This window comes from Euprymna scolopes, chromosome 27 (genome assembly GCF_053919585.1).
Source record: "Euprymna scolopes isolate OS-2025 chromosome 27, ASM5391958v1, whole genome shotgun sequence".
Lineage (NCBI taxonomy): Eukaryota > Metazoa > Mollusca > Cephalopoda > Sepiida > Sepiolidae > Euprymna > Euprymna scolopes.
Window position 1 is genome coordinate 91,234,767 of NC_136508.1, and position 12,248 is coordinate 91,247,014.

General features: G+C 34.4%; 1 protein-coding gene across 6 annotated transcripts in view; it reads left to right on the forward strand.

Moving 5' to 3' along the window:
• Positions 1-8,586: 8,586 nt before the first annotated feature.
• Positions 8,587-12,248, forward strand: part of LOC145248979 (uncharacterized) — a 68,277-nt gene continuing 64,615 nt past the window's right edge. For 5 of the 6 annotated variants that reach the window (XM_080110795.1, XM_080110796.1, XM_080110797.1 and 2 more), the window contains exon 1: positions 8,587-8,720. The gene's annotated coding sequence lies outside the window, so the exon portion shown is untranslated. The remainder of the gene's footprint in view (positions 8,721-12,248) is intronic. The other variant, XM_080110799.1, reaches the window with a different exon arrangement.

Below are 12,248 nucleotides of genomic sequence, written 5' to 3' on the forward strand. Positions count from 1 at the left end.
TATCAGAAAGAAAGACGTTGTCATAGGCATCAAGACAGTTCCTCACTCTTTCTATAGCTCAGACCTTGCTGTCTGTGACTTTTGGTTATTCCCTAAGCTCAAGGAAAACCTTAGAGGCTTCTATTACCAGGCAGTTGAGGAGATGAAAGAGACTGTGATGAGGGTTATTGACATGCTCACACAAGAAGACTTCTAGGGGCCTTCAATAAGTTGTTGGAATGTTACAAAAAGTGCATTGCAACCGGAGGAGATTACTTCGAAGGGGACTAGAATTTCATTTGTTTACTATCAATAAAAGTGTCCATGCAAAAAAAGTCTGGAAACTTATTGAAGACACCTTGTATGTTTGTTATTTTTTTAAGTTGAAAAGAGATGATCATGAGATGATCAAACATGTAAAATAAAAACAATTTTCAGTATTCTTTATGAATTTCCTCAATAAATTTTCATTTTATTATAATTTGTGAATTTATGAAATATAGAGAAATAAAAAGGAACAAACCGTGTTCTCTACCAAATTATTCAGCCATTTTTTTTTGTTTAAACATTTGAAATTTCTCATAAAGTCTATTTAGACATGGGACAAGCTTTTTAATGGGCTTTTGGCCGATAATTTGGCTGCTAAGGGGGTAAAAGTTCAAAAGACTCTACCAAATTCCTCCGCCAATTCTGAGTCTAAACACTTGGAATTTTAGATGTACGTTACCTGGACATAAGTCAAACTTTATATATATATATATATATATATATATATATATATATATATATATATATATAGGCAAATATAGTTATGAACAGTGCATAGAGCCTGAGTAAAACAGGACTGATCTGCTAGTATATGTATATATATATATATATATATATATATATATGTATATGTGTGTGTGTGTGTGTGTGTGTGTGGGTCGGTGCATGTTATATAGGGTCTATATAAGGACGTTATACTCACATATGGATATGACCTTAAACTATATCCAGTGGTGAGGCCCCAGTTTGCGGGCTTTGGGGAGTGTGGAGCCACCCTGTAATTGCCATTGCTCTCAGATCCACTCTGACCCGGAGTGGTAGTACCTGTTAGGGTCCCAACTATGAGTTAAATAGAAACCGAATTGAAAACAACAAATATATTCTATTAAAATAATTGTCTTCAAAACCTTTGGATTCGGCATTAAATAGCCCGAAAAGGGTTGATATGCCGTAAAACCACCAACCAATCAGTCAATCACATTCAAGAAACTAGAAGATCACAAAATGTTAAGATACGTATAAATACATATATCAACACGTCACAACGTTAAAGAGATATTCGTTTAATAGATCCTGTCATGTGCACCTCGTTTATACATATACTCTCGACTATACGATACAAAGTCTCTACCAAAAGTGGTTGAAATCTTTGCACTAGTCGCATGTGAAGTGTGTTGAGGATGCTTGAGCGATCCAGGCAGGCTGCGACACATTGATGTTAAGCAACAGGTGGAAATCACACAATGTATACATCAATCATGGTCGTCTTACCAGTTTTTGTGTTGAATTTTAACGACCCTACTTCTGTTGTACAATGTTCAATGAAGCGTGCCCAGATATTTTCTTTTTCTTAGCTGAAGCGTATTTGTTTCCAGTGACTTACCATACTTGTTCCAAATCAAATTAAAGCAAAACTATAAACACTATCTTCGTATTTAAAATGCTTCTCTGTGTCATGGTCGACTGCCTGTGCGAATCATATTACTTTCTCTTCTATTTTAACTGCAAATTTTAGACTTTTAGTAAATAAAAAAGTGTTGTTGACATCTTAACTTTCTATTTTTGTAAACTTTGTTGGCGCATGACCTGCAAACATTTCCAGGTCGTACTCCTTATCACTTTTCAAATTGCACACTAAAATCTGGACTCGACCCTCACCATCCTGACTGCCGGTCGTATGTTACTCCATTCCAGCGTGTAGCCTCATTGATATGCAAATCACATCAAACTACATTCTCCTCCTCATAAACTTAAAACCCTACTAGCCCACTAAGATCCTTGCTAGTCTCCCTACTAGCCCGCTCTGCTCGGCTAGACACAACTAGTCCATGATACTCGGCTAAGCACACAGTTAGCCCTCTCTAAACGGCTAAACACACAGCTAGCACTTACTGAACGTCTAAGCACACATTTAGCCCTCTCTAAACGGCTAAGCACACAGCTAGCTCTCACTGAACGTTTAAGCACACAGCTAGCTCTCACTAAACGTCTAAGCACATAGTTAGCCCCCACTAAACAGCTAAGCACACAGCTAGCCCTGATTAAACGGCTAAGCACACAGCTAGCCCTCACTTAAAAGTGACGACTCTTTCTTTATACAACACAACCGAATCGCATTTCCAGTTCTTCATTTAAAAGCGAGGACATTTTAAGGAAAAAAAGAAAAGAAAAAACAACCGAATCGCATTTTAAAAAAATCTTCATTTTGAAGCAACAACTTTTTCTAGGAATCCAACCGAATCTACTTTTAACTTCTTTTAAAAGCGGCAACTTTTTTTCCGACAAATGCAACCGAATTTCATTGTACATTTTTCATTTAAAACCACGACTTGTTACATACAAGTCGACCGAATCGCATTTAAACACGTTCATTTCACGACAACAATTAAAAAAGAAAATTCAACGAATCTCACTGCGAAAACCAAGTTCAGGAAGAGATTCCGTCGGAAGAGGCCAGCACTCTTCAAATTAGGTCAGTGGCATTTCCACCAAGACAATGCACCAGTTCACAACTCCATCTTTGCCACAGACTATTTGATCAAGATGAGCATCAAGACAGTTCCTCGCCCTCCCTATAATCCAGACTTGCTCCCTGTGACTTTTAGTTATTCCCTAAGCTTAAAGAAAACCTCAGAGACTGTCGTTATGAGGCAATTGAGGAGATGAAAGAGACTGTGGTGAGGGTCATTGATACAAGAGGACTTTCATGGCGCCTTCCAGAAGTTGTTGGGATGGTATAACAAGTGCATTGCAGCCAGAGGAGATTACTTTGAAGGGACTAAAATTTATGTGTGTGTACTATCAATAAAAATGAAACTGCATAGCTGATTCCACCATTATATCTTAAGATGTGTCAGTTTGAGTCTATCCGTCGCACTTTTGCATTGTTTTGCCTTCTATAAACCTAAATATATATTCTTATTTTATTCTTTTCTTTTTTGTTTGTGCTGCAGAGTGCTTTTATTTCATCAGTTCCATAAAAGACTACTTCAGCCTCTTTATGAATCACAGAATGTATCTAGAGAGATTCCTGAAAGCAACAAGGAAAGACGTCCTCTGTCTCTCCCCTGTCCATGTCTACTGCATGCCAAAGCACTGACTATCTTTGCCAGTGTCGTGCTTAGCATCATTGCCGTCCCCCTCCCCTGCAGAATGTGCCTTGCAGCCCCTCCATCCGCAATATACAACTTGGCCCCCTTACCATACTGAAGCCACATTAATTTAAACAAAAATAACATACTCTTGGAACGCAGATATCCCCTGATCACACACACACACACACACACACACACACACACACACACACACACACACACACACACACACACAAATTGCTCAATACGTAGGTAGAGCTAGTTAGTAATTTATAAAATATATATTCGAAGAATTTTCGTAATTTTTGGATATATTACTATTTCCGACATGACAAGTTAAGTACTGTTGTTGTTTTTTGTTTAAAAAGACATTAAAACAAAATGATCTCTCGACTCTATCTTCATAAGCACGGAACTTTTTAAACGTGTCAAGAGAAAGCAGCAGTAATTTGCGTGTGTCAACAAAGCCATAATTCGCTTAGAGTTTCTGTGGTCTCCAGCTACGGTAGATAACGGCAGATAGAGCAAAGATACGCCCAGTTCAAAAGGTAAATACATGTGTCCAATAAAATAAATATAAGTTTTCTTTTTTGTATATATATAGAGATGAAAGGGATACTAATTATAGATTTATAATTATAAAAGTAAAGGTTGTCGAATAAATGAGAAGTAATATATTTATTGCGTTGTTATGGACTTACTTTTCTTCGTTATTTATCCCCTTCTGCCTCTCTTTCTAATTTCGTCATATTTTCCCTTTCTTTTTTTACGTTTACTTTGTGTTATTTATACCAGCATTTCAGCCCGGTGTTGCCCGGGGGTTTGGAGGTGTATCTTGAGCAAAAAAAAAAAAAAAAGCGGTCAATGTTTTTTAACTTTGACCCCTATTATGACGCCTTAACATTTATTGTTTTGGGATCAAATCAAGTTATTAAGTTAGATCCATGTCGAACGAACCTATATCAAAAATTTCAAGTGTTTAGACCCAAAATTGGCGGTGGAGTTTGGTAGAGTTCTCAAATGTCATATCGTTGAACTTTGACTCCCTTAACAGCAAAATTTCTGGCTAAAAACCGACCAGAAAGATTTTCCCAAATCTCAGTACCGTGTATATCATATTTCGAGTCTGTAGACTAAAGATTGACAGAGTTATTGCGTAGGGAAATGTACACAGAAACACACAGAGACACGCTCACTTATATATATATATATATATATATATATATAGAGAGAGAGAGAGAGAGAGATTGATAGATATATGTATAGATAGGTAGATTTTTTTATTATATGCTATTAATCTTTTTTTTTTTAACAAACAATCTCCTCTCTTCATTTTAATTCATTTTAATTTCTTTCCTTCTATTCTTATTTTTTATTTCAATTCTAATCTTCTCTTCTTCTATTTCTTCTTCTTCTATCTTCTTTTCTTCTTCTCTTCTATCTTCTATCTTCTTCTTCTTCTTCTATCTATTCTTCTATCTTTTCTTCTTCTATCTTCTTTCTTCTTCTATCTATTCTATCTTTTCTATATAAATAAAATGAACTCATTTTTTCCCGTGGGATTTTGACCTTAATAGGATTAAAAATCAAGATATTTCATGCAAATATAATATGCACAAACGGCAGAACAATATCTGAGGTGTGTTATAGGCTTATTATTTCTCAAATTCCTCGATAATCTTAGATTTCTATACTTTTTCTGCTGAGAAGTCACGGCCAAAATCGGTTAAGATCAATGGAAGTGGTAAAATATTTTCTCTCTAATAAATTCCTCCTCCCCCTGCCACCACTTAACACCGTTTGGGGGTCGTTCACAAGGAACAGTTGAGAAGAGAACACCGGTTTGGCTTCGTAGTTCTTTCATGTGAAGTTATTTAAAATCACTAAACTAAGCTGCAGTGCTCTGTGGCGTAGTGGTTAGCGTGCTGGACAATTCACATTATATTTTCACGTTCGCGCCGACCTACCGTAGTCGTTTTTTTTTTTTCCTAAACAACTGGAATGGACTTTTCTTGGTGGCCGAACTGTTAACGTTGCAGATGGTTTTTTTTTCACACTTTATTTTCCTACTTTTACTCATGACTCCGGGTTTGATCCTTCCTACTTACCTACCATAACATTTTTTAAAACTCCCCCCCCCCGTCCCGGAAACAAACACTCGGGCAACTCGGGTACCCCCGCTAGTGTTAAATATAATCCATATTTCTCCCCCTCATCCCTTTTCTCTCACTCTCCCCTCTCCCCTCTCTTTCCAACACTTCACTCTTGGGTTTTTTTATATCCATACGTAATTTACAAAAATCTTTTCCTTCTCAATTATTTTGGCTTAGATCGTCTGACGAGATCGATAGCATGATTTATTTTCCTATCTATTGAAACAACTTGTAATGATCTCAGTAAAAATCACCGAGGTTGAAATAATATATATATATATATATATATATATATATATATATATATATATATATATATATTTTTAGTAAGTTATAAAATATATATGGCAATTAAGCTACACAGAATATTCCGCGTTTCATCCACGCATAAGCCTGACGAATCCGAGCGTGGATGAAACGCAGAATATTCTGTGTACCTTAATTGCCATATATATGTTTATAACTTACTACCTAGCTCTACCTATGTATTAAGCACTGTTGAAGTATATACTTAAAGTTTACGCATAAAATAATAATTTCGTATATTCATTTATGTGATTAAATGAAGTATATATATATATATATATATATATATATATATATATATATATATATATATACTAGCATTTCAGTCCAGCCATGCCCGGGTGTTTGGATGTGTATGTTGAGAAAAAAAATGGTAGTAGGAAGGCAGGCTCGAACCCGTACCGCAATGGAGGAAAAGAACGGGGTAAAACCTAACGTTTATGCTGTTACAACAACCGCCAAACCGGAAGCGACATTTTTAAAAATTAAGGCTAGGCAATCTAAAGGAGAGGATAACTTTCGAAAATATCTGCGAAAAAAGTGACCCCCCCCCCGTAGAAAAGTGCCTAGTTGAAGGTGAAGATATTAATGTTTTTAGCCAATTTTTCGATATTTGTCGTATGAAAAGTCGAACTTTAAAACGATACTGATCTTGGTAAAATCCGTCGCCTCTATTGAAAGTTTAAGGCAGACATGCAAATAGACATACATTCATACATTTATATATTGGTAACAAAAAATTTTCGACCCAAACTGATGAAAAAGCTTGCCCTATCTCTGAATACCCTTTATGTAAAATTTCAAATATTTAGACCAGAAATTGTCTGAGTAATTTCGAAGAGACCGTAGAGGTGAATTTTTTAAAAACTTTGACCCCTATTATGACCCCTTAAAATTTATTGTTTTTGGCTCCAATCAAGTTATTAAGTTAGATCCATGTCCAGGGAACATATATCTAAAATTTCAAGTGCGTAGATCCAAAATTGTCGGAGGAGTTTGGTAGAGTTCTCAAAAGTCAAATCGTTGAACTTTGACCCCTTAATCGCAATAATTTCAGGCCAAAAACCGATCACGATCGATTTTCCCAAATCTCAGTACCCTGTATATCAAATTTCGAGTCTGTAAACTAAACATTGACAGAGTAATTGCGTAGGGAAATGTACACAGACACACACACACACGTTCACTTATATATATATATATATATATATATATATATATATATATATATATATATATATATATTGCTGAACTATGTTGAAATTAAAAAACTTACATTTTTTTCTTTTTTATAACTTTTGTTTATTTCATCCTGGATTTTTTTCATTAAAACCGTTTCGTTAGTGGGATGGTAATTTATGATTTATGGTTCCAACTCGTCAGGTGATGTTTCCATTTGATGTTAACAACAAAAGGTTGTTTTTTACATGATGAGTGTTTAGGGGAAAAAAATTCCATCGCCGGGCTGCTACATGTCAGCATTCTTGTGTCTTATGCTTATGGGGTTATATATATATATATATATATATATATATATATATATATATATATATATATATATATATAGGGTTATATATATATATATATATATATGGGGTTATATATATATATATATATATGTATATATATATATGGGGTTATATATATATATATATATATATATATATATATAAAAGTAAAATTATCTGTCTGTCTGTGTATGTGTGCGTCTGTATGTGTATACATTTCCCTACCAAACTACTCTTTCAATTTTTAGTCTACAGACTTGAGATTTGACATAAAGGGTATTGAGATTTGGGAAAATATTTTTAATCGGGTTTTCGTCAGAAATTTGGCAGTCAAGGGATCAAAGTTCAATGATTTGACCTTTGAAGACTCTGCCAAACTCTTGCGCCAATTTTGGGTCTAAACAGTTGAAGGTTTAGATGTAGGTTACTTGGACATGGATCAAACTTTTTAATCTTATTGTAGCCCAAAACAATAAATGTTAACGGGTTAAAATTGGGGTCAAAGTTAAAAATAAGTTTGACCTCTGCGGTCTCTACCAAATTACTCAGCCAATTTTTAGTCTAAACATTTGACATTTTACATAAAGTGTATTCAGACATAGGGCAAGCGTTTTAATTGGTTTGGGCCGAAAATTTGGCTGCTAAGGGGTCAAAGTTCAAAAGATTTGACCTTTTGTGGTCTCTAGCTAACTATTCAGCCAATTTTGGATCTTAACATTTGAAATTTTACATAAGGGGTATTTAGACATGCAGCAAGCTTTTAATGAGTTTTGAGGCGAAAATTTTACTGCCAAGTGTTGAAAGAGTTGACCTTTGCAGACTCTACCAAACTCCTCCGCCAATTTTAGGTCTAAACACTTGAAATTTTAGATGTAGATTACCTGGGCATGAGTCAAACGTTTTAGTATATATATATATATACATATGCACATAAAGTTCTGAACAGTACATAGGGCCCGAGCAAAGCCGGATTGAACTACTAGTATATATATATATATATATATATATATACACACAGAGATAGATAGATAGATAGATAGATATATTAATATTCTTTATTAATATAGGAAGATTGTATACCAAAGTGATAGTTAGAAAGATTGCCTTTTAGGACTGGACCGAATCAGATCGACCTAAAAATTGAGACACTGAGCAAGGTAGACTATAATTCTCGGGTTTACCCTCTGTCATAATATTCAATTGTGTATAAACGATCAATTGACAAAACACCTGAATACAGGTAAAGCAGGAAGTTTTAAAATTTAAAAAAAAAATAAAGAAAAATTATGACAGGAAAAAAACCCACAAAAAGAAAACTAAGTTTCTTTCATTTTTTTTATTCATCATAATCCGATTGGCAACCACATTACCCACTTAAGATGAAGCTTAAATGATTGAACAATCAAAACAAAGTAAGTTTCTAATTTTTTTCTGCGTTGATTTTAATTTTTGCGTTAAATTTTATACTTCAATATTAAAAAAGGTACTTGTTAAGATAAAATCGACAGATCGATTAAAAAACATTTCGTTTAAGCAAAAAGAAAACAATATTACGTACGTAACTGTCATGTCGAGAATAGTAATACATTCAAGAATTACGAAAATTTATCGAGTAGAAAGTTAGGTAATCGTGAAGAAAGAGAGAGCCTGTTTCCTCCGTTTGACTATAGGTGGCGTTAATGTCTGTCCACCCAGTTACGGAAGCACAAAATGTATATAATGGCACCGTTGAAATAAAAATAAATGTTTAATTTTAAACATGTTTTTTTTGTTTGTTTGTTTTTTGCACACATATTTAAGTTTGTTTTTGTTTTGTTTTTTCAAACATATTTACGTTTGTTTTTTTTTGTTGTTGTTTTTGCAAACATATTTAAGTGTTATTTTTCCAAACATTTACGTTTTGTTGCTAGTTTATTTTCAAACATTTACGTTTTTTTTTGTTTTTAGTTTTTTTTTGTTGTTTTTTGCAGGCATAAACTAAATATTTTTGAAATATTTTTCTTTTAGAAAAGTTTGCTTATGCACTTATTGAACCGCGCTATTTTAAAAAATTTTTTTTATAGTAGTTTCAAGTAATATTCAGGTTTTACAATATCCCTTTTCAAATATATATATAAATACTCGCGGAAAAAGTAAAATAAGTCCAGAAAAATTAAGAAAAAAGAGGGGGGGGTCCATAAAAAAAAAAGATAAAAGAAAAAACGTTGACTTTTTTTATTATAAGAACATAAAAAATACTCGCGGAAAAACGGTTGTACCCATAAATATGTTTAAAAGAAAAATATAGCAAAAACATTTAATTTATGCTTGCAAAAAAAAAAAAAAAAAAAATTTAAATTAAAACAAAAATAACGTAAATGTTTGAAAATAAACCAGCAACAAAACGTAAATGTTTGGAAAAATAAAACTTAAATATGTTTGCGAAAACAAAACAAAATAAAACTTGAATATGTTTGCAAAAAAAAAAAAAAAAAAAAAAAAAAACATGTTTAAAATTAAAATATAATAAAAACATTTATTTTTATTTCAACGGTGCCATTATATACATTTTGTGCTTCCGTAACTGGGTGGACAGACATTAACGCCACCTATAGGCAAACGCAGGAAACAGGCTCTCTCTTTCTTCATGATTACCGAAAGTTATTTAGACTTAAAAGTAATTTTACTGAAAATTGGGTAAAATTGCATTTTAAAGTAGACAATGAAGAGTCCATACACAGGGAACATAACTCGGAACATAAGGCTTAGATTACACCTATATTTGTAATCTATAACGATAGACGTTTTTTTGTTTGTTTACTTAAAACACAATAGCAGTTGTTCTACTCGACGAATTTTCGTTATTGTTGGATATATTAATATTATCGACATGCCAATTAAGTACGTAATATTGTTGTTGCTTAAAACGACATGTTTTAAAAAATCGATCTGTCGATTAACAAGGACAAAAAAGAACTATGTGTAGGAATGTTATGGTTAAATTTACATATTTATTTTTACATGGAACCCATATCGTGCTGAATTCATTCACATAAATAGAAGCCAAACGTAAATGTAAAAGTTCTTTTATTGTTCCTATTTACAATGCCTCCACACGGGACAGAGTTAGACACCAGGGTCGTTTTTTAACGTGGAGAAAAGGAACAAAAATAAAATTGTCTCAGTCGTGAAGGATTTCTCCTCCACTGACAAAGAACAAGAAATTGAAGTGTAGCATCTGAAGAACAGATACTACACTTTGATCTTGTTTATATATTTTATTGAGAAAGAAAAAATTGAACATAAAAAACGTACAAAAAATTCAATTCAACAAAATTAGGCACAAGGCCCCACAAGAAATTGGGAGGGGGAGGGTACAGGGTCTTTTTGACTATGTAACAGATGAGACTTTGAAGTCTTACTCTTGACTGGCAACATTTACCAAAATACCTCAATCACTCTGTGGATCCTAATCTAACTAATAACCCCAGCGTTCAATGTAAAATTTAACTATGTACAATTTGTATATTCATTTCTGTATGTTGTGTGTGCATTTTTTTTTTTTTTTTTTTTTTGTGTATGTGTGAGAAAATAAAGTTCGATTTCATTAGAAAGAGTTCTTGAATTAATTGGCATAAAATGTTCGTGGAGGGGGAAAAAACTAATGAAAATGTTCATTTCAAAAATAAGGAAAAAACTACTAATGTGTTGTTAGTAAGACCCCCCCTGTACTATTCTATGTGGCTAGATCCCCCACTGTTTTCCGGGGAACCGAAAACAAGCAGAGCATCCCTAATGGGGTTTGGGGAAGTCGCCTTAATGGAGGTGGGAGAAAATAAAGCAACGGATGGAGGGGGTAGGAAGGTGACCTCTGAGTAGGGGGATGACCGGGGGCATCAGAAAATAAAGATGAGGAGCAGGGGGGTTGGGCAGACTCAGAGGTTCTCTAATACCAAAAAATAAAATCAGGAACAGGATCTCATTTGTACCACCAGTCAAGAGTTACTTTACTGAACTTATAATGCTAACCTAGGTGGGATGGGTTCCGTAGGACCCAGCACCGCCCATGCCATGCCTAAGGAGGGAACACGTATTGAAACTTGGCTCCTCGACGGATGCACAAACTAGTGCTGTGCACCCACCTCTTGTCAAATTCCACTCTAGGCAACCTCTTCCAATCGCATCTGATCTTTACTTTAAGCAAATGTTTAAAGTAAACGATCAGATCCCGATCAGGAACAGATGTCCCTTCGCGGACCAACTTGAGGCGCGTGATCCAAATGGTCATGCGCGCTACTGCTAGGATCGCCAGGAAAACCAAACTTTCCTCCCTGGGGAACGGCGGCTCCATGTTGTACACAAAAGTTCCTACGTCGAGATCAAGCGGACACTCGGCATCGATGCGAGCTGTTACCCCCTCGACGTACTTTAATAGGGGCTGTATCCGGCTTCAACTAAAAAATGCGTGCTCGATTGTTTCGGGCTCGCGTTCGTCACAGCACGGACAGAAGCGCCTGGTATGTTCTTTATGCCGGAAAAGTTCGTACAAGTTCGTACACTTTGATCTTGTCCCGAAGGCCAAGAATGTTAAAAGTTCTTTTATTGTTATTGTAGATAAATTCGAAAAATGAAATATTGAATTGTCATGTCGCAGTAATGAAAATATGCAAAAATTACGAAAAACGATGAGATAGAAAATTAATTATTAATAAAAACAGTTTTCGAAAAAAAAAAATTCAAGTGCCTATATAAACTAATAGTATTAAGTCAAGGGAAGTAATTCAGTCGGTCTTTAATGGTGGATGTCACACAATCATCTATTCGTACAAAGTACATGTAATAATGCAGGATGATTAGGTAGATTGCTTATTGTTGAAATTGATGGCAAATGTTTACGTACTTTCCACTTTAACAATCACCTTAAATATGATGACTTATACAAGTTTTGGGGGATGCTGAAA